Consider the following 24,196-nt stretch of genomic DNA (forward strand, 5'->3'; position numbering starts at 1 on the left):
AATACTAGTCATATCTTTAATTCATCACTTTAGTGTGATGATTGCTGCTTCACCTAGTATTTTAAATTTATCTAAGTTCAGTGATTTTATAGCAACTCAGAAAGAGAAGGTAGTTTATTTGCAATATATGGTGAAAATGACATCTGTGAATAAAACAGACATTCCAGACTCTAATTATTTTCACACCTAGAACCTAATGTAAAGTGGTCTCCCTTTATTTTCTGTAGCAACATCATCTTCAGTTGCTTGAAAAATGCCTTCAATAGGCCTGGATGCAGTGGCTCTCGCCTGAAATCCCTGCACTTTGGGAGGCCGAGGCGGGTGGATCACATGAGGTCAGTAGTTCGAGACCAGCCTGGCCAACATGGTGAAATGCCATTTCTACTAAAAATACAAAAAATTAGCCCCGCATCATTGTGCGTACCTGTGATCCCAGCTACTCAGGAGGCTGAGGCAGGAGAATTGCTTGAACCTGGCAGGCAGAGATTGCAGTGAGCCAAGATCACATCACTGTACTTGAGCCTGGGCAATGACAGTGACATTCTGTCTCAAAAAAAAAAAAAAAAAAAACCTTCAATATACTTTTGTGGGCAAGTTTAGGCATTGCTGTGACTTTTTGAAAAACAATAAAAAGGTTTTTGTGTATCCAAGAATTTTTCCACAGTGTTGCGTTGAATAAATTTAATGGTTAATATACTTATTATTTCTTTTTTCATTCTTTTTCCTAATTAAGCCTAGTTGGTTTCACAAATGTTGCTTTAAATTCAGCTGACTGTCTTAAAGTTAGACTATGAAATATTGTCTAGGTATTTTTACTCAGCTACAAATCTTGAACCAAATAATTCTTGTAAAAGTACTGTATTTAATGTTCACACAGTCAGCTATTTTGTGGCTAGAGTTTTCTGCCAAGAATAAACCACAAGCTTTTTGTTAATATTATTCAGAAGTGGGGAAGGAAGTAGGAAACTTGATTTCCTGCAATAGGAATGAGATTTTTTCTTCTAATATCTCAGAGCTCAGTAAACATAGGGACACCTTGAAATATATTTATTTATGACTATTGTTCCTTTCATGAGCCCAGGAATTCTCCAGCTTCTGAAATACATGTCTTATTTACTTGCTATCCCCATCTGTCAGAAAATATTTTCAGTTGAACAGAAGCAGAAGAATAATCCCACCTGCAGATGCTGTTGAACTGAGAAATTAACACTAACAGTTGAAATCATCGTGAAGGGAGCTCTGACTTAGTTTTCTTTTCATTGTGACACAAAAGTTTACCTTATTTGACTCCTTGGGAAAAGGAAAGTAAATGCTAGTTATGTTTCATTCAGATTTGCATTTGAAACTTTAGGGCTTTACACAGAAATGGTTCAAGAATTGTGTGACAACTTCCCTGCCCCTTCCCCGCCCTGTTTCCCTGGTATCTGCGCCATCCTAGTGTACACTATCCATCTGCACTGCAGCCTGCCGTTCAGAAATGGTGTCCACGACTAGGGAAAAGTTTGGGGGTAAAATCTGAAAGAGATTCAAAGAATATGCACAGTGTATTCCCAACCCCAAGATTTGTATCCTTGTTAAAGCAACATAAAAGTATAGCCTTTGGGAGTCAGGGAGTGAATTACAGAAAGACAGTCATTCAACTTTGGGGACGGGTTATGAAAACGAGTGGGAATTGTTACCCACTTTCACTTTGATGACATGGGAGCATTTCGAGGATATACTATGTGTCTTTTTCTCCTCTGGTTCATTTATTTATTTATTCCTTAATTCCTTCATTTCATTTTTCCTATGAGCAACTCATTTTTTCATGTATTCGATCAACTAACATTTATTGAACATTATAGTTTATGAAACTTTTTCTTTTACTTCATTTGCCAAACTTGTTTCTGCCTTAAGGTTTTACAGTTTCACGTTACCCTGTTTTATTTCTTCATAGCACTTGTCACTTCTGGAAACCATACTATATGTTTGCTGTATTGTCTGGTTCCCTCTTAGGCTGTTAAGTTTCATGAGAAAAGAAACTCTATGTTGTTCAATGCTGAATTCCCCAGATGTAGGAGGATGCCTGGCATGTGATGTTAATAGTTCATCGTCATCATCATTATCATCATTGGTAGCAGTCATTCTTTACAAAATCTTTCATGTTTTTCAGTAAATGAAAGAATGAATGATTGAAGTCATACTATGTAATTTATTGGGATTAATTAGGCCCAACTCATGGTACTGCAATTAATGATCTATTGATCCCATCAATTTTCACTTTCAAATACAGTCCCATGCCACATAATGATGTTTCAGTCAAGGACAGACTGCGTATACAAGGAGGTCCCATCACATTATAGTGAAAATAAAAATTTTCTATAGTCTAGCGATGTCATAGCCTTCATAATATCAAAATGTCTTAGTATAACACATTACTTTTCTATGTTGAGATATGTTTAAATACACAATTACTCATCATTGTGTTATAAATCCCTACAATATATTTAGTTTAGTAACATGTTATACACGTTTGCAGCCTAGGAGCAATAGGCTATGACATTTAGCTTAGTTGTGTAGTAGACCAGTGGTCCCCAACCCTTTTGGCATGAGGGACCAGTTTCAGGAAAGACAGTTTTTCCATGAGGGTTTAGGAGATGGATGGTTTGGGATCATCAGGCATTAGATTCTCATTCAGAGCACACAACTCAGATCCCTTGTGTGCTCAGTTTGCAATAGTGTTCATGCTCCTGTAAGAATCTAATGCTGCTGCTAATCTGACAGAAGGCAGAACTCAGGCAATAATGCACACTGGCCCACCACTCAGCTTGTGCTGTGCAACCTGGTTCCTAACAGGCCTCAGACTGGCACTAGTCTCTGGCCTGGGGATGGGGACCCTTGTAGTATAGACTATACCTTTTAGGTGTGTATAAGTACAGTTACAATGTTCACACAAAGAGGAAATCACCTAACAACGTGTTTCTCAGAAAGTATCGCCGTTGTCAATTGAAGCCTGACTGTACATCAGTTTCCTAAGCTGGAGGGTTCTGCAATTACCCTTTTTTAGCATAACCCAGGCATATTTGTGTTAGGGATTAGGATCAGTATTTTGCAAGATCTGGAAGTATTAAGTTGATATTCATTCGAATTTGTTTATGATTCACGAAGTCTTAAGAAAAACTGACAGATGGTCATATCAGATTCTACCTACCTTTGGATGTCCTCTGGTATCACCATCATCTGTTCCTGCAATTGTTACTGGTTTTGTTAACTCTTACAAATAGCATAATGCTGTTCAAGACAATGAATAATCAAAATAAATGACAGACTGGAAAACAAGTAAAAAGAATTCTACAAAAATGAACGAACTCTTTTATATTTACGATTAAATATGTAGCTAATGATACATAGTAAGAAAATGCCCAAAATAACAGTATTAACTTTTAAACAAATACATCACATCATTTGCATGATGCAAATGTATGGTCAATATGCTAAAAACATTAAATTACCTGTGTTTTAATAAATATATATACTCAAATAAAGAATTCCATGTACTACATTTCAAGAGAAATATCAAATTTTACTTCCATTTTGACAGGGTCAATTTAATTATTCCATGCTTTTCCAGAGCAAAGGGCCTCAACTTTGCCACAGTAAATTTTTGGGTAAAGAATAAGTGTCAGTAGCCTTGTAGGGATAATCCAAACAATGGCTCATAGACATGGCTGGATGACACCCAATTTCCTTCAAAGTCTGAGATTTGGTTATTCAGTAAATTACTCAAGGCAAAAAGGGAAGACGAGGAAAGTAAGTGGAAAAGACAGTTCGGGTTTTTATGTTTCCTGTCATCAAAGGTAGAACTTACTAAATATTTATTTTCACAAAGAGCCCTCTTGAAATCCTATGATTTTGATTCTATCTATATTTAAATGATCCACAAATAGGTAATTTATTATCATAGATGTTTTTTGCTTTGGAAACAATATTACATTTAGCTCGATTGAAGTAGTTACATACACAAACACAACAGATCAAAGATTTTTCAAAGAAAATGTTCTAAAACCTCATATTAGGAACTAATTTAAAAGAAAATGTTCATGTTCTAATTGTTGCTTATCAACTAAAAGCAAGCTGAGTGTTCCTTCACTAATGTGAAAGGACATTGATGGCAGTTTGTTTTTATAATGTCCATGCCTTCATGTTTTGTTGAAAAAAAAAGAGAACAAAGATCAAACTTGTCTTGAGATAAAAAGATGTAAAGAAGATCCTATAAATATTTCTTATGAATTTGCAACAAGTAGCATTAAGCAGGAATGGATAAAGGTATTTGACTTTTGAATTTCTCTGCTGTGTGGAGTGTGGCCAAATGAGCTGTCACCGTTTTTTCTTCATGATGTGTTTGTCAGAAATAGAAATACTCATTGATCCTCAACGATTATTAGAGTAGGTTATTGCTTTGGACTAACTTTCTCTCTTTCTGTCCCTCTCTCTCTTTCTCTTGATCTCTCCAATACATTTTAATTATTTTATCTCTCTAAAATTTTCCACTGAAATTCATTAGTCTTACATAAGTTACTTACTTTTAGCATTTTAATTATTCCACCCGTAAGAATATTTCAAATTTTTTAAGCTCTACGATTACATTTTTACAGAAAAGTAAGTATTAAGCCAAATTAAAAAAAGTTTTGTTTTTAATTATGAAAGACATTCTTTTTTACAAGAGTCGATCACTTGCTTCTAAAGTCAGGAAACTGGGGCCGGGTGCGGTGGCTCACACCTGTAATCCCAGCGCTGTGGGAGGCCAAGGCTGGTGAATCACTTGATTCCAGGAGTTCAAGACCAGTCTGGCTAACATGGTAAAACCTCATCTCTACTAAAAATACAAAAATTAGTCAGTCATGGTGGCCTGAGCCTGTAATCCCAGCTAATTGGGAGGCTGAGGCAGAAGAATGGCTTGAACCCAGGAGGCAGAGGGTCCAGTGAGCTGAGATAGTGCCATGGTACGAGACTGCATCTCAGAAAAATAAAAATAAGTAAAGTCAGAAAACACTTGTTCTTTAGAATGTGCTATGGAAGAAGTTGTTTGCATTCTTATGTAGGAGTTTTGAAATCTTCCTAGATTTTCTCCAGCACATATGGATTAAGGTTTTCATTTAAAATTTTCCATCTTTCAAGTAAAAAATTCTGCAGCTAACCAGCTGAAGTTACAGTCTAAAAATAAAAGTTAAAATCAATTTTGTAGTTTAACTGAACCAATAACTTCCATAAGGCATTTCACTAAATTGGTTCATTTCAAATAATTGGTTTGTTGCAAAGGTTTGTATTATATGTAAAATGAATAAAATACATCAAAATCTATTGTACAATGTACAATTCATGTATATTCCCTTAAGATAAATTTTAAAGAGCTTTGGATATTAAATTTAAAGAGCTTTAGATAAGCATCTTGCATTATTTTACTTTTATTTAACATTCTGCAAGGTAGATTTTATATGGTATGTTATGAAATATTCTTAGTCCTTCTCTGATTCTTACTTATCTTTATAATATCGCTATACGTGAGCTAACAAAAAAAAGGAAAGAAAATAAAAAATTAATTAGATTGCCTGAGGTTATTCCATGGAATGGGGCCAAAAATAAAAATCCAAATAAATCTCTCATCTGGTCAGTCTGTTCTAACAGAAGCAGCACAAGCTCAGGCAGTAAACAACTTTGATTGAATATTCCCTTAAAGGCCAGGCGTGGTGGCTCAAGCCTGTGATGTCAGCACTTTAGGAGGCTGAGATGGGAGGATTGCTTCAGACCAGCAGCCTGGGCAACATGGTGAGACCCTGTCTCTACTAAAAAATACACACACACACACACACACACACACACACACACACGTATGTATTTACTTGAAACTTCCAGCATTTCTATCTAATTAGAATTTTCCCTTGAATAGGAAAAGGATGTGAATCCATTCTGATATTACCATCTTGAATCATTAAAAATTACTTAGTAAGCTTTTGTTATATCTGTCATGTTGTTCTATGTGAGATATAGAAAAGCCTTTTAAGACATCAGTGTACTATGTGTCTAATTAGGTGGACAAATTTAGGAGTCAAATTATGTTTTACTCTTTAACCTGTAGAAAATAGGAGAAGGAAATTGTTAGTGTGGACTGTTGTAGTAAAACAACTAATATTAACATTTTATTTCAACCATTATAAAGAAGATTTTAGACATTTAAAGTTTAGAAATTTTGAAGTCATTTTAGAATACTTATAAAATTATTGTCAATAAACCTATTCTTTAAACAAACAAAAACAAAAAAAACTTGAGCCAGGGAATAGAGTATGCCTGTGTGTGAGCTGAAACATGGTTTTTATTATCTAGGACAGGTGCCAAATAACAGAGAGCAGTAAGGGGCCAAACATGTGACTTTGAACTAATGAGACTTCTTTTTTAATAGCTTTATATTCTTTTGATGTCAGGCCAATGTAAGTTTAACAGAGCATGAAGGATGGTTTTGATATTTTTATTTTTTATAAATATTTTATTGCATTTTATGTTCTGGGGTACATGTGAAGAACATGCAGGATTGTTGCATAGATACATACATGGCAATGTGGTTTGCTGTCTCCATCCCCATCACCTATATCTGGTCTTTCTCCCCATGTTATCCTTCCCCAACTCCCTATCCCCCGCTGTCCCTCCCCTAGTCCCCCCCAACAGACCCCAGTGTGTGATACTTCCCTCCCTGTGTCCATGTGTTCTCATTGTTCAACACGCGCCTATGAGTGAGAACATGCGGTGTTTGATTTTCTGCTCTTGTGTCAGTTTGCTGAGAATGATGGTTTCCAGATTCATCCATGTCCATACAAAAGACACGAACTCATCTTTTTTTATGGCTGCACAGTATTCCATGGTGTATATGTGCCATATTTTTCCTATCCAGTCTATCATCGATGGGCATTTGGGTTGGTTCCAGGTCTTTGCTATTGTAAACAGTGTCGCAATGAACATACGTGTGCATGTGTCTTATAATAGAACGATTTATGATCCTTTGGATATATACCCAGTAATGGGATTGCTGGGTCAAATGGAATTTCAATTTCTAGATCCTTGAGGAATCGCCACACTGTCTTCCACAGTGGTTGAACTAATTTACACTCCCACCAACAGTGTAAAAATGTTCCAATTTATCCACACCCTCTCCAGCATCTGTTGTCTCCAGATTTTTTAATGATCGCCATTCTAACTGGCCTGAAATGGTATCTCAATGTGGTTTTGATTTGCATTTCTCTAATGACCAGGGATGATGAGCATTTTTTCGTATGTTTGTTGGCCTCATATATGTCTTCTTTTGAAAAAAGTGTCTGTTCATGTCCTTGGCCCACTTTTGAATGGGTTTGTTTGTTTTTTTCTTATAAATCTGTTTTAGTTCTTTGTAGATTCTGGATATTAGCCCTTTGTCATATGGGTAGATTGCAAAAATTTTTCCCATTCTGTTGGTTGCCGGTTCACTCTAATGATTGTTTCTTTTGCTGTGCAGAAGCTCTGGAGTTTAATTAGATCCCATTTGTCTATTTTCGCTTTTGTTGCCAATGCTTTTGGTGTTTTAGTCATGAAGTCCTTGCCTATGCCTACACTCTGAATGGTTTTGCCTAGGGTTTTCTTCTAGAATTTTTATGGTGTTAGGTCTTATGTTTAAGTCTTTAATCCATCTGGAGTTAATTTTAGTGTAAAGTGTCAGGAAGAGGTCCAGTTTCTGCTTTCAGCACATGGCTAGCCAGTTCTCCCAACACTGTTTATTAAACAGGGAATCCTTTCCCTATTGCTTGTTTTTGTCATGTTTGTCAAAGATCAGATGGTTGTAGATGTGTTGCCTCCGAGGCCTCTGTTCTGTTCCATTGGTGTCTATCTCTGTTTTGGTACTAGTACCATGCTGTTTTGATTACTGTAGCCTTGTAGTATAGTTTGAAGTCAGGAAGCATGATGCCTCCAGCTTTGTTCTTTTTGCTTAGAATTGACTTGGCTATTTGGGTTCTCTTTCTGTTCCATATGAAGTTTAAGGTTTTGATATATTTTTATCACTCAGTTCTATTTCATTGCTGTACATTAAATCAAATTAAAATTTTACTTATGAATGTATGTGAGATTAGTAATCATTAATTGATAACCATGAATATGCACTGCTACTAATCTATAATAAAGAAAAAAGTGTTATTGTTTTGTTTTATTTAGTGTTCTAAAACTTGGGGCACATTTTTCTTAGAAACCATACTACAAATAGTGCTCAAGTTTCTATTAGCAATTTTCACAAGAACTTCTTAATAAATTACATCTACTTGAGATAAGTTATTCATATAAAAATATGCTCTGAGTTCTACTTGGGGTAGTAAAAACTGTTCTCCTCATACTTGCATATTAGTTGCTTATTAATTTTTACAATTTTCCTCTCATTCTTAACTGTATACTTATAGCAATACATTTATTTTCAAAGTACAGGGTAAACAATCTATCTCCCAAATCTGTGTCTTTAAAATGATTTAACCCCATTCAAGTATAAACCAATATAACCTATTTCTTGGATTTTTCTGCTTGCATATCTAGAGTATATACAATTCTACATCTCAAAATAAAATGTATTATCATCCAGCTAGCCGTGTATCTTATATTCTTCTGATCCTCCTAAATGAAATTTGTGTTAACGTTATAAAACCAATCATCAAGAAAGAAATATCGTGAATCCATTCCCTCTACTCCTGCTTTTTTCACTACTCACGTCTAGTCAATCCATATCCCCTATTTATTTTATTTTCTTTATGTTATTCAAATTGTAATCATGGTTGGGTTATGATCCATTACTGGCTGTTGCATAAGCCATTCTTAGCTGGGTTTTAGTTACTTTCAACTAATAGAACCCTGAATACCATAAAAGCCTATAATGTAAATCCTGAGTTACATTGATTTAATTCAAGAAATTGTCCCTCTTGCCTCTTGTCTCATTTAATGACCAACAGTCAATTCTTACTCCGTATTTCCTCTTCAGTCTTACCAGTAAGATCTCTTAAAAATGAGAGTTTGCTCTTCTCATTTCCCCCTAACTAGTCCAACTCCTATTTACAAACTTCCAATTATGATAGAATAAATTCTGCATAACCTGCAAGATCATTGATTTACTGGTGTTTACTAACCATCTAAATTCTGTCTGTAATACTCATGCATTTTATTTTCCATTTATCTTATTTATTTATTTATTTTTGAGACAAAGTCTGGCTCTGTCACCCAGGCTGGAGTGCAAGGGTGCAATCTTGGCTCACTGCAGACTCTGCCTTCTGGGCTCATGGGATCTTCCCACTTCAGCCTCCCAAGTAGCTGGGACCACAGGTGCAATCTACCACACACAGCTAACTTTTTTTATTTTTTGTAGAGATGGGGTTTTGCCATGTTGCCCAGCATGATCTCACACTCCTGAGCTCAAGCGATCTACCTGTCTGGCATCCTAAAGTGCTGAAATTATAGATGTGAGCCACTGTGCTGGGCAATCTTAAATATTTATAACTCTTCAAGATATGATGTCATTTTGTGACTCTATGCCTTAGCACATATTTTGTGACTCTATTCCTTATTCTTATTCATAACTGATAAGCACGTTGATTCTTCCAAATGTCCACTGGGCATCACCTCCAAAGTAAAACCTCTCTGTATTCCCAGATTTCCACAAGTTATCTTAAAAATAATTTTCCTACTGCACATTTTCTTATATAGCTTTATAATAACAAATATCACATATGTGTATACATTTATGTATATATAATTTTAGTTTTACCTTTGTGTCTTCCTAATTGTGCTATGTGCAGTTACAGAGCAAGATCTGTGCAATATTTATTCATTTTTTGCCAGTGCTTGACTGTAGCATGGTAGATTTTTATTAATCTTGATCAAATTAGAGCAAATCTTCCACCTACTACAAGGAAGACCAAAAAATCTCAATAAATGTTAGCTATGAAATGGGGATTTAGCACATACTTAAAATGAGGAGCTCTGCAACAAACCTGTCAATCAAATCTTTCTCTGTCACTTTCTAGCATGTCAAACAATTGTCCAATCATTGTCTCTGAATTTTAGCAAGTGAATGATTCTCAACAGGCAGACCACCATTCCTCTACTCCAAGGTGAATTTACTTTTAAGGAAACACCTGATTAATTATTCATAAAAGGGTTAAACAGTTTTTTGAATTCTCAAATATTTGTTCATCTTACCATTTACAAACTAAATAAATTAAATTCTAACTGTTCCATTGAACTTTTATTTTGGCAAATTTGATCACTTCAATCAAATACTTAGTAGGAGCTTCCACTGAACTAGATCAAAGGAACAGATGTGCACATCAACTGATTTACCCTGGCTACCATACTTCCCATCTTTTGTTAGAAAATAGTAGGCACATTTTGTGTATCTGTGTATTTATTTTGTCCTTCCAAAGCTCAGGATTCCCAGAGCAACTATGTAGTTTTATATGAGGTTCTCCTTTTAGTAACCCCGCTCTGGGCCACAGAAGTGAGCATCCACCAAACAAAATAACAAAAGTTTCTTCTCATGAATTTTTAAAGTTTGGGTTATGTGATAAGGATCCTTTATTTTGGAATGGAAAGCTTAAGAGGGGAGAGCCTAGAACCTGTCCCATCAATGTTTCTAGCTTTAGAAAGGCGGTAAGAGAGAATAAGACAAGCAGGGCAAGAGAAACAAATGGGAGAAACGGAGAGAGAGAACGAGAGTGCTCAACTGAGCCAGTGGCTTATAAATTTGTGGTTCTGGTTGCTTGGAGATCTATAGTTTAATTAATGAGTCAATATAGTTTATATCTTGCTTAAGCTCATTTTTGTTGAGTTTCTGTCACTTGCAACTGGTAGAATCCTGAGTCATATAATAACTTATACGTTGGCAGCTGTGATATTTTATGTTTAATGAAAATATTAAAATGGAAAAGAAAAAATGTATCTCACTTGAAATCATTGTAAGTTTATTAGCCTTGCCAATTTTACCAACATGTCTTCTAGTAATTTGCTTGTATATGTGCACGTGCACGTGCACGTGCACACACACACACACACACACACACACAGAGCTATAGCTATTTACAGAGCACGCCATAAATGTTCATCTGTTATGTGAAAGCACAGGTAACTAATTGATTACATTTTAAATGAGTAAAAAGCAAAAGAGAGACAAACCTTGACCTATCAGGATCATGATGAAAGGCGTCTATTTCTAAACATAAACACGTGTTCTCTACCACAGAATAAATTAATTCACTCAAAATCTAAAAATAATAATGTAGTTTTGATCTCTAAAAAAGGCAACACAATGCTGATGTCGCTGCTGCTGTTACTTTAATCGATACGATAGGAAAGGTTGGATGTGTTCTAAAATTCTGTTGCTGAAATAAAAAATGCAAATTGGAGACAGCCATTCTCACACTGAAAATTACCTTATTCACTTTCGAAGTTGAAGCAATGGTACTCAGAACATGGGTATACGAGTTTTATTTCTATTTTGAGTATCTGGAAATGCTTCATAAAATATGCAAACCATTACATACCTAAGGAATTAAACTGATGATTAAGAATTATAGATGTGTGCCACATATTATTCAAAGTTACCATGATTTTTTATAGTTCTAGACAAGTGGTTTTATGGTTGGTGATACTGAGGAAGGAGACCCAGGCATCTGGGATCACCTCCCCCTTGATCTCCACACTGCATTTCAATAGAAGGAAAGGCCAGCCACTTGGCGCCTCCTGAATCACCTTCCTGTAAATAGCATGCTTTGTATTGGGGAATCTCTGTGGAAGACACTGTTTTTACTTAAACAAGATCAAACCCTAACCCCACTCCTCCATTTGGAGACCAGAAACCCTTCACATGTACTTCCTAAAGCTGTAAACCCAAAACCCTTTCATATGTCATTTCTAAAACTGTAAACTCAAAGACTAGAGCTGTAAACCCCAAACCCTTTCACCCGTAACTGCTAAGGCTGTAAACCTAAGATTCTTTAATGTATAATATCTAGAGTGTAAGCCTATATAAACGCAGAGTCTCTCTTTGTTAGATGAGCTGGGTCATTTAGACAAATCATCGTCCGGCTCCCGGCCGTAATATTAATAAACTCCTTCCTTCCCCGTTCGGTGTTCGAGAGCTCTGTTTCTCGCAGCCGCTCCTGCTACAATACTGTAATTTTAAAGAATTTGTAACTATATCACCCCATTTAATATCAAGGCTAAGAGGATGTGTTTTTACCCAGTGGATAGATAACATAAGTAATCTGCGATATTTGGGCTGTGTTACTAGGAGAAAATTCTAAATTATGTGAAGTTAGATCTTCTGAGCAGCAGAGGCTGAGAGTGAAGTTTAGAAGGGCTAGAAAAGTTAATTGGAGAGTAACACCTGTTATAAAAAAGGGGTGTGGGTGGGTTGAGAAAGAGGCAGGATTGTGTAGGAGAAACTTTCAGACCACATTTTGGGTTTTATAAATTCTACCAGCCCAACAGGCAGGCCTAAAAGAAACATTGCTGGTTAGGAGAGTTCTGTGTGAAGCAAAAAAAAGCCCAACATTTATGCCTTAGTTTGCTCAATGATCTGCTGTGGCCACTTGAAGAAGAGTGACCCCAGCTCAAAAGCTGTGATGAAACAGAAGAAGCTGAGAGTGGAGGCTGTTACTCCCAACCACGCTTTTCAGATATGGGCAGGTGGTTCTTCCTTGCATGTCCATAGGCATTGCTGTGACTGCTACATCTCAGGGACATGAGGCTAATAAAATGGAGTGCACTTTGATCACCTTAGTATAAACACAATTCATTGAGACAGAACCATTTCATAAAATTCTAAATTCTATGTGTTTAAATTAGAAAGGTTTGGTAACTCTTGGAGTTACCATCAGGGTGTGTCTGAACAGAAAATGGAGGAATATCAAAATAAATTCAATGTTTTGTTCAAAAAACTTTATTATGTGGAAAAAAATAAAAGCTAAGGTGCATGCACACAAATCTTCAAAATGAAGAAAATAAAATGCAAATATTTTCAAAATATGTTAAAAATTAAGGTAAAAGAAATGGAAAGCCTTATAACTGTACATATGTCAAAGACGGATGGAAAGGAAGGCTCCCCTGTATACATGTTAAATAGATTTGTATGCTTTTTCTCCTCCATCAATCCACCTCATATCAGTAACTTTTAGTGAACCTTTAGGGAAAAGAGCCTAGAGCCCTCACAATAACATGTAGTAAATCTTTAAATTAGGATGTCATGTTATCTGCTGTTTGTCCTGAGCCCTGCCTGAGATGATGGGTAATAGAACATTTACCAGTGGTTTATATTTGGCTTAATTTGACAAGAGAAATATATGTTAATATGAATTATAAAATCTGGGCAGAAGACAAGATAAATGTATTCAGAGTACAGAGTATACAGTATTCACATTGATGTCAAAATGGATAAAAAGATGATCCGTGATGTGACATTGATAATAATAACACAGATTGACCTTAGTTGGTATCAAGTAAAGTTTAGAGAAAAATCCTCATTTTCACTGTCAATTTTAGTATCTGACTGGATTTTCCCTGACTTCATTATACAAAATGATATTAGTATAATCAGTTTTTCTCAAATTACAATATACAGGAGCTTATATTCTTCCTACTCTTATTTACCTTTACCACAGTAGTATTATTTTATTAATGATACTCTCAAAATATATTTAATTTAAAAATAATACAGTTCGTAGGCCCATCTTGTAAAACACAATAAAAGATGATGTCTGAGGATTACCTGTAGTTTTAGCATATAAATAAAAGTACTGGTATTTTTGGCTAGTTAAAAAAACTGTTTAGGTGAAAACTTCCTTTCTGTAATCAAGTAGTATATATAAAAAACTCAGATTTTGCTTTTTTAAATTGATCACCATGTTCCAAGCTGTTGTTTTGAATGGCAGCAAAATATTTTAAGTGAGCTAAATGCATTCATCACACCTTATATTTGAATCTTGTATTTCACAAACTGATCTTCAAAATATATAAACACATCAAAGTTAAGAGCTGATTTTAGTTACATATCTGTAACTTTGAAGGTAAGTTAGCCCTCCAAAGTCACGCCGAGGTAAATTTCTAACTTGTAACTCATGTCTGTGGTGATAAATGACGGACAATGGTTGTCTTCCCTATGAAAATACGCAAATGTGACCACTGTGTGGAAAAGCCATGAAAGAAAACATTATGTTGTCCCTCATGATTGAATATTACAATCATCCATGTTTTTTCTTAAGCAAAATAATTCTTAGGCTTATAATATGTGTATATATTTAGATATTTATATATATATATATAGACATATTCATATGAAGTGGGATAGAATATTTTAGGTAAATGGACTTAAAGTGAAGGATAAATACTATAGAAAATTGTTGTTTTTTTAATCTCAGTGATAAAAAAAATCTAATCTTATAGAGCTTTTCATTTCTCCCTATAGCCATGATTGTAGAAGAAATACAATCACCTCTCCAGAAACGAAATTCTTAAATTAACTCAGCTTTGCAGTTACTTCTTTCAGACCCGCTGAAAGAGCACACTGGAGCAGTTACTTAGTAAGCATGGCAATATGTAATTTGGTGACAAACATGGTTACTAGGTTACAAATGAGTTATGTTGTCCTTAGTGAATCCTAGGGCTGTAAATACCTAAATTAGTTTCTTCCCCCAAATTTAAAAGTATTAAATTCAAGAAACTGGATTATCATGGCAGATTGAAGGAACAAAGGCATCTAACTCCCCTCCCATCTAAAATGCCCCAAGGACAAAACACATGTTTTTTAAAAAATTTCTCTATTTCACTGGAAAATGCAGGTATAAAAAGTCAGCTAGGTATAAAATCAGTCTGTGAAAATCAATAGCTTTTATTTAAACCAACTGTAACCAATTAGCAAATGTAACTGGAAAAAAAAAACTATAAAATACCTAGAAATAAACTTATCAATAAATGTGCTAATTCTATGAAGAAATGTATAATATTTTTCTGAAGAATATAAAATAACTGAACAAATAGTAAAAGAGACAATATTCCTAAATGAGAAGACACATTTTTAAAGATGTCATATTTCATCCAGCTGTCTTCCCATTGATCTATATAACAATACAATCCCCCCAAAAATACTGTATAAAACACCACATCAGTATCAGGACACCACATCAGTATCAGTGATTCTTCAACCAAATGACAGAGATGAATTCCAGAATAAAACTTTGGAATCATGTAGTTAGGTTTTTATTTGGATTCTAGTATTCTGAATCTGGATTATTTATTTAGAAATAAACACAGTCATTTTCTTATACATAGGATTTTAATTCACCAAAAGGTTTCTTCCTAAGGGAGTCTTCCATGGAGGAAGAAGAGATTCCAGCATGCTATGTAGGGGCAACATCCTGGCAACATCCAGCTCTGTGCCCAGCAGATGTCTTGCTTTATGAAAACAGTTACAGTTAGATCTGAGGAGGTGATAAAAAATATGGACAAGGATGTGCATATACTCCTGCAGTCATATTACACAGGCTAGAGTTGAAAAGGCTTGAAGCAATGAAAATACTGGTTACTTTAACAAAAGGAAATGACATCTTCGGGACATTTGTTCATAAAGCTAATAATTACAGGAAGAAATTCAGTCCTTTTTGATTGAAAATACTGAAAGAGAAATTTCCTAAAGCTTAGACTTCCTTGTTTTTCTTTTTATTGACATCTCCTGGAGGGTGTGTGTGTGTGTGTGTGTGTGTGTGTGTGTTGGAAGATGTATTGATGTGGGGGGTTTGAGCTTAACAATTTGGAAAACTCATTATTGTCTAACACGTTCACTATCTCACATCTACTCCCTTTATTTGTCTAAAATGAAACCATTGTGTTGTATGTAGGTTTCCCTCAAGGGACGAGATCGTCCTCATGAGACCATTAGGGCCTCTCGGAAGCTTTCTTCGTTATATCCTGGGAAATTTTGCAGCTCTAAGGAAAACTAACCTGTTAGATGTATGAGTCTCCTCCATACAGTAATATGGACACTAGAATTGACTGGATGTTGACTTAATTTTTATAAACTGATGCTTCCAAAATTGTTTATGTAAGACAATCTAGAATTTGTATGAGTTATAAATTAATGGATTTAAATTGTACATATAGTATATAACAGATTCTACCCTTAACTGATTCTACATAAACACAATATTTATCAAGTAGTTATTTGTTAACAAGGGTATATTTCTATTAAAAACATCTTAAGAGAATACTTACAAACTTTGTATTTTATAGTGCTATGATTAAATTTTGAACTTTCACTATCTTTTTATTTATATAATTTATTTAAAACTCTAAATGAATCCATTTACTTTATTGTCAGATTAAATAATTTCAGGTACACTATATCTAATATTTTGGGGCAAGTAAGAAAAATCCTTGAAAAAAGTAACAAATACAAATGGTAATACAGAAAAAGTAATAAATATAAACAGGCGCAATTATACATTGTGGCAGTCTCATGTGAAATAGAAACAGTTAACAAAGCAAGATACACCATATGAATGGCAATATGTAACTTATAAAGAAGGAGTTTCAAGGTCATTGTTGGGTGCACAAAAGCTAGCCTCATGAAATATATTCATGTATTTCTCCTGATTGAGGCACATTTCTACAGTCTTTCTTCAACTTCTTAGTTGAAATTGTTATCTCACTTTGTTAGGTTCTCGTGCACTTTTGTACCTCAGTTACCACATTCTACCTTGCATTATAGTTGACTACGTAAGAAACTGTCTACAATGCTGGATCACATTACGTATTGTATTCCTCCCATTGGTATCACGCAATAAATAACTCTTCAAATAGACCAAAATAGCATTTAAAATTTTTCTTTTTGGAACATCACTAGAAAACACCATCAGTAATGTAGTCTTTTTAAACAACGGATTGTCAGGGATGTTCAGATTCTGTCTGGGGAACCCCCTTTTTAGGCATTGAATCAGGCTAAGCATTTTACAAATGCTTTTATGTCCTTTGTTTCTTATAAACTGGAATATTGTATTTAGTTAGACACTAAACTTTGAAACAGAAATTTTCAACCGTGAAATTCAAAAGCTCAAAAGGTTCCCAAATTCTGATTTGGGACTTTGATAGCCTCTGAAAAATGTTTGTGTATGATTGATGGGCTTTAGGTTAAAATTTTAATTCTTCTGCAGTGGGTACGTGAAGAAGGTTGGGTCGGAGGGAGGAAACCAGGAGGTAGGAGACAGGAAACAAGGCTACAGAAATGTTTAACTTTGTGTTAACTGTTCATTTCCCTTAAAAAAATACTGAAACGACTTTGGCCTCTAGTAGAAATATCACACTTAAGATACAAACAAAAAAAATCACTTTAATCCTGACACTTACGGATCTTTACATCTGTTCCGTTGCATTCATGGGTATATTTGTCTTCTCCTCAAGCGCCTGTATCTTTCTATGCAACTACATTGGTCATTGATGTTACAGTAATATTTCTTGTACAGACAGTGAAATTTTGCTGAAAGCTAAGGGCTTCTAGAGGTTGAGAAGCTGTCTTACTCTTGTAGCCTCTTTGATACTAATAGAATGTGTATTAATGATTGGTTAAAAGGAATTCATTAGCAGTTATTTTTACATCTCCTAAAGATATGAACCCATTGGTAAGTTACTTACTACTTTGCAGCATCTTTTGATTTTTAGCAAAAGCTTGCTAAAATCCTTACCAAATATTGATAAAAACCTTATTTAATTGCAGCACATAGGTGTGTACTGGTAGTGAACTTTGCTGAGTAATAGTACTCAAACGTCTAACAAATTTATTGAGTCCTTTACTATGGGGACGTAAGAGTCATTGTAGGGGGCAAGACTCATTTGGGTTTTGGGAGGATCCTATCATTCAAATGCACTGCATTTGAAATTATCAAAAAGTGTGAAATCTCCTTTATGTATAAATGGAAAAGGCCATTATTTTAATTTCCTAATCTCTTTTTGAAAAATGTTTACTTCTGTCAAAGTTATTATTTTTCTTAACATTACCCTGAGATGAGTCAGCATATTTTGAATTGCTATTTGTTCATTTTATATTTTGATACACCTTGTTATCTCGAGTTTCGCCAACGATACTTGTATGATCTGACTTAGAATGTTTATTCCCTGACAGATGCTACTCCCATTCAAGCTACACATACCTCGTGCCTAACTCCTCAATGTCATTCTGGTAGTTCTTACAAATTAGTTAATCTCTAATGGGCAAAAATCAAATCAGTTTATGCCGATCCTTCAAATATTCCTTCTGTTTATAATATTTGTAACAAGAATTACTTACATGGTGATTACCTATATGCTTACGGTTATACATATTATCTGTGATGTTTTCTCTAAAGAGAGCAGCTAAGTTTATCAGCAGCAGCAGTGTTTTAGCCAGACGTTTTAGCCAGACTTATCATTGCCTTCCTGTTTTGTGTGTCGAAGTTTTCAAGCATTTCTTTCTGTTCTTTCAGCTCCTTCATTCTTTCCTTCTAGCATCTTGTAGTGCAGGCTGTGAGGTTTGTTCTTGGGTTCTTGCCGAGTTTAAAAGGAAGAAACTGAGGCCAACACAAGAAGATCCAATATAAAGGAATTTATTCAGGCTCCCAGGCGAGGTTCTGTGGTCCGACAGGAAGGGCCGGAGAAGTCACACAGACTCCTCTTAGATGTGGGGTTTTATAGGGAGTGGAAGAGATCATTGGTTGTGGGAGAGCAGGACTACTTTTGGGTAAGGTTACAAGCCTTTGTTTGCATACAGGACTTGGCTGCTATTGGTTAGAAAGACTTGGCTGCTATTGGCTAGAGAGACTCGGTTGCTATTGGCTAGAAAGACTCGGCTGCTATTGGCTAGAATCACAAGACCCTGCTTGCATACTGGGTTCTTTAAGGGAAAGCCAGGCTGTGCAAGAAAGGGAAAAGGGAACATGCCCGAGCTTGTCTGAGCTTTCAGGAAAAAGGGTAGGGGGTGGTGTGCGTCCGAGCTCCCGGCGAGGCAACCGGCCTTACACAGGCAGCTTTAGGCTTTACTGGAACTGAACGTTTACATCAATACTGTTAGCTATTTCCCTCTGAGATGCCTGCGTTCTTCTGAGATGCCTCTGAGATATGTTTATCCTCAGTCATTTGAGGCTTCCAGAAGGAAGTTAGTTGAATATAAATAGCTCTGAGGACAAAGTTTTGTTAAAGAAAAGCATATAGTTCAGATAGCTTAGGAAAAGTATATAGAATGAGAGAAAAAGGAATTCTAACCTTCTGAAAATTGAAAGAGAATGAGATTTTTATGAAGGAGTTTAAAAGCACTAATTTTAGAAAGAATTGTTCACATACATTTTATTTCTTCTCCTCTTATTCACTCTGAATCTGGAAAAATAGGAACAAAAAATCTTGGATCTGCCCTAAATTTTTCATTAGATTTGTTCTTGCAAATGATTTTTGTTGTTAAATGTCCACGTTTATGTCCTAGTTTTATTCCATTTCTCAGCAATTTTTTTTTATAGTGCTGGTCTCGCCGCTATTCCAGAAACCGTATTTGCTCGCCCTTCACAACCCCACAGCCAGCTGGGAGCTCTTGCAGAGCCTTTGGCTGCTTCCCTTGTCTCCTCAGTTGTACTTCTCCTCTTCCTGGTCTCTTAATGTTGAAGTCTGTTCAGGCTCAGTTGTGGATTAGCGTACCTTTGTATGCTCTATCTATAGTTTGTCATGGATTTGGAAAAATAAATACATACTAACGATATGTAGACTATCAAATTTGAACTTGAACCTACATTTCTCTTGAGTGTTTCAGGCCTATGTAACCAACTGTTTACTCATCATGTCCACTCGGCTATATAGTAGGTATCTACAATTTTATGTATTTTATTACACATATGTCTTCTTGTTCATATTTCCTTTTCTTTAACCTCATATCCAACACATAAATAATTTTTTCTTCCTGCAGAATGCATCTTAAATATGTCCACATTTGTATATTTTTCTACCATATTAGTAACCCCCCCAAAAATCACACTTGTCTGGATGTGTATAATAGCTTCCTAATCTTCCAGCCTTCAAGTGTGGTTTCTTTTGAGTTTCTCAATTCAGTGGCTGGAGTAATTTTTTAAAATGCAAATCAAGTCGTATCACTATACTGTTTAAATTAATTATTGACTTGTTTAAACTTAGGATAAAATTAGAGGCCTTGTAAGGCTTTGCATGATTTTGCTTTTTTTTTCTTTTTAAAGCCTTATTCCATACCTCTCCGATACTTAATGTATTTCACCAAGCTTTTTCATCTTCAGTGCTCACCTCCCTGCTCTGCCACCCCTCTACCAGTAGATGTTCTCGTGGTCAGCACCATGGACATGAGTTGTCAGCTTGTTAGAAATGCAGAATCTCAGCTCAGAATGAACAATTCATTTTGAAGATGGAGAAGACAGAGATGATGCCCAGGTTATTGACTTAGGCAAACAGGCCCACACCTCCTTTCCTTCCTATACCTATTTAAATTGTAGGCCTCAGGATAGATAAAACATCTTCAAGAAAGCCTTCATGATTTCTCTAATAAAGTGATTATACCTAGTTTTATTCAATTATACCTAGTTTTAATCACCTGGCAGCCTTAGTAAAACACAAATTGCTGGACCCCAGCCCCAGAATTTCTTGTTCAGTTGGGCTGGAGGGGAAGACTCAGAATCTGTACTTCTAACAAGTTCCCAGCTAACGCTGATGCTGCAGGTCTGGGGACCCATACTTTAAGAACCAGTGGTGCTCTCATAAGCAGTTCTTAGCCTTTGCTGCACAACAGAGTCAACTGGGGGAGGATTTTTTTTAACCCTAACATTTGGATTCTTTACAGTTCTTGTCTAGTATGAATAATGTTACTATGAACGTTTGTGCACAAGTGTATGCATGAGCATATGTTCTCATTTTTCTTGAGTCTATACCTAAGAGCAGATTTTCTAGGTGAACTGGTAACTCGAGGTTTAACTCTGAGGATCTGCCAAAATGTTTCCTAGTGTGGCTTCACTGTTACATGTTCCCACCAGCAGTGTATGAGTTTTCTAATTTCTACATTTATGGCAACGCCTGTTTTTACCTGTCTTTATTACAGTCATCCTAGGGTGTGGGAAGCAATAGCTCATTGTGGATTTGATTTGCATTTTCCTGATATCCAGATATTTTGAGCAATTTTATGTGCCTATTAGCTATTTGTATGTCTGTTAAGATCTTTCTACCACTTAAAAATGATCAGTGATCAGGATCAGTCTTTATTATTGAGTTGTAAATGTTCTTTACATAATCTTGATAGAATTCCTTTATCAGATAAATGATTGACAAACATTTTATCTGTCCAGTGGTTTGTACCTATTTTTTTTTTTGATGTTCTTTGAAGCACAGAACTTTAAAATTTTGAAGTCCAGTTCAATTAAATATTGTCTTTGGTTGCTTATGTTTTAGTAAAGTATATAAGAAGGTATTGGCAAATCCAGGGTCAGAAATTTTACCCTGATGTTTTCTCTAATAGTTTTTAGCTTTTATATTACATTTAGGCCTATGGTATATTTTTAGAAAATCTTTATATTGGGTGTGATGTAGGTAGGGGTCTAATTCTATACTTTTGCATGTTCAATAGCACCATTTGTTGAAATGACCGTATTTCCCCCATTGCATTGTTTTGTCACTGTTGTTGAAGCAAATTATGAATGGGATGGTTTATTTCTAGATTTCCAATTCTATTCCGTTGGTACATATAATATGCTCATGCCAGAACCACGTTCTTAATTACTTTTACTTTGCGGTAAGTTTTGAAACCAGGAAAAATAAGTCTTCAAACTTTATTTATCTAGTTATTTTTTTTGAAACAGAGTCTCATTTTGTCACTCAGGCTGCGGTGCAGTGGCATGATCTCAGCTCACTGCTGCAACTTCCTCCTCCCAGGTTCGAGCAATTTTTGTGTTTCAGCCTCCTAAGTAGCTGACATTACAGACATGAACCACCATGCCTGTCTAATATTTGTATTTTTAGAAGAGATAGGGCTTTTCCATGTTGCTCAAGCTGTATTCTTTTTTTTTTTTTTGAAGGTTATTTCAGCTTGCCAGCTTCCTTGAATGTCTATATGAATTTTAGAATCACTATAATCATTTCTTCAGATAATTCAACCAAACTTGTGACTTCTTAGATGTCAGTGATTCTGTAGATCAATTTGGGAAGTATTACTATCTTAGCAATATTAAGTCATTTGATCTACATACATGGGGTGTTATATCAGTTTTCCAGAGCTGTCATATCAAAGTACCATAAATTGGGGGCCTTGGGCAATAGAGACTTGTAGTCTTATAATTTTGGAGGCTAGACGTCTAAGATTGAGGTATCATCGGGGCGTACCCCTCTGAAGGTCCTCAGGAAGAATCTGTTCCAGTTCTCTCTCCTGATAGTTCCTTAAATTGTGCCAACGTAACTCCATTCTTCACATCGCATTCCTCTGTGTATATGTACGTGTCCAAATTTTCCTTTTTTGTAAGAAGAAAGTCACACTGGATTAACTGCAAACAATAATATGACCTTATCTACACCAATAATATCCTCAAAAACCCTATTTCCAAATAAGTTCATATGTTGAAGTACTGAGAGTTGAGGCTTCAGGATATCAGTGGGGTGGGGGACACTATAACCTGTAACATACCTTTCCTTTTATTTAGATCATCTTTAATTTGTGTCAACAATATTTTATGGTTTTCAGAGAATAGATTTTTTACTTGTTTTTATTTTTTATTTTATTTTATTTTATTTTTTTTGAGACGGAGTTTCGCTCTTGATACCCAGGCTGGAGTGCAATGGCGCGATCTCGGCTCACCGCAACCTCCGCCTCCTGGGTTCAGGCAATTCTCCTGCCTCAGCCTCCTTTGTTTTTATTTTTTAGTAGACTTTTTTATTTTAGCAGTTTTATGTTTATAGAAAAATTGAATAGAAAATAGAGTCCTGTATACCCCCTCAAATGCCCGCTCTCCCCAGTTTTCTCTATTATTAACAACTTGCATTAGTGTGGTAAAATTTTTTATAATTGATGAGCTAATACTGATACATTATTAACTACAGCACATAGTTTACATTGGCCTTTGCTCTGTATTGTACATTCCGTTGGTTTTGACAAATATAGGACACGTATTCACCCTTATTGTATTACATAGAATAATTTTACTGCTCTAAAAATTCCCTGTGCTCCACCTGTTCATGTCTCTTTCCTCAACTTCATCCCCAAACCCCTGCAGCCCAATGATGTTTTTACATAGCCTTTTCCAGAATCTCATATAATTTGAATAATACGGTATGTAGTCTTTAAAAATTGGCATCTTTCACTTAATTTACACTTAAGGTTCTTCCATGTCTCTTTGTGGCTTTGTCCATTGCTATTGCCAGATTGTTTATCCGTTCACCTATTAAAGGACAACTTGGTTGTTGCTAAGTTTTGGCAATTATGAACAAAGCTGCCAGAAACCTTTCTGTGAAGCATTTTGTGTGGAGTACAAGTGGCAAAAACAGACATCCTTGTCTTGTTCCCATCTTAGGAAGGAAAGATTTAGTCTTTCTTCATTACGTGGGATGGTAGCTGCGGAATTTTTATAGATGCCCTTTATCACGTTGAGGAAGTTACCTTCTGTTCCTAGTTTTAGTGATTTTAGTCATGCTTTCATGATTAGTGGAATTTTGTCAAATGCTTTTACTGTGTCTATTGACATGATCATGTGGTTTCTGTTTTTATTCTATTAATATGATATATTAAATGATGCTTGGATATAAATCAAGCTTACATACATGGAACAAATCCCACTTGAACATGATGTATAATCATCTCTTTTACCAGATTTGATTTGCTGGTATCTAATTGAGGATATTTGTATTGATATTCATAAAATACATTGGGCTATAGTAGTATTTTTTTCTTGTGATATCGTTATATGATTTTGTTAGTGCAATCCTGACTTAATTGAATGAGTTAGAGAGTGTTTATTTCTCTGCTATTTTTTGGAAAGAATTGATACTAAATCTTTAAAGTTTGGTAGAACTCAGCAGTGAAGTTATGTATGCCTGGATATTTCTTGGGAAGTAAATTTTTATATTAGTTTAACCTCTGGTCTTATTGTAGGTCTATTTG

The 24,196-nt window shown here is 35.4% G+C and overlaps 1 protein-coding gene across 1 annotated transcript in view; it reads left to right on the plus strand.

Annotated features, from left to right (window-relative positions):
• Window positions 1-316: 316 nt before the first annotated feature.
• DGKB (diacylglycerol kinase beta) overlaps window positions 317-24,196 on the plus strand; it is an 812,604-nt gene continuing 788,724 nt past the window's right edge. Inside the window, exon 1 of the mRNA XM_064380347.1 lies at window positions 317-335. The gene's annotated coding sequence lies outside the window, so the exon portion shown is untranslated. The remainder of the gene's footprint in view (window positions 336-24,196) is intronic.

This window comes from Aotus nancymaae, unplaced genomic scaffold, assembly GCF_030222135.1.
Source record: "Aotus nancymaae isolate 86718 unplaced genomic scaffold, 86718_ANA_hifiasm-v0.15.2.pri h1tg000025l, whole genome shotgun sequence".
Classification (NCBI taxonomy): Eukaryota; Metazoa; Chordata; class Mammalia; order Primates; family Aotidae; genus Aotus; species Aotus nancymaae.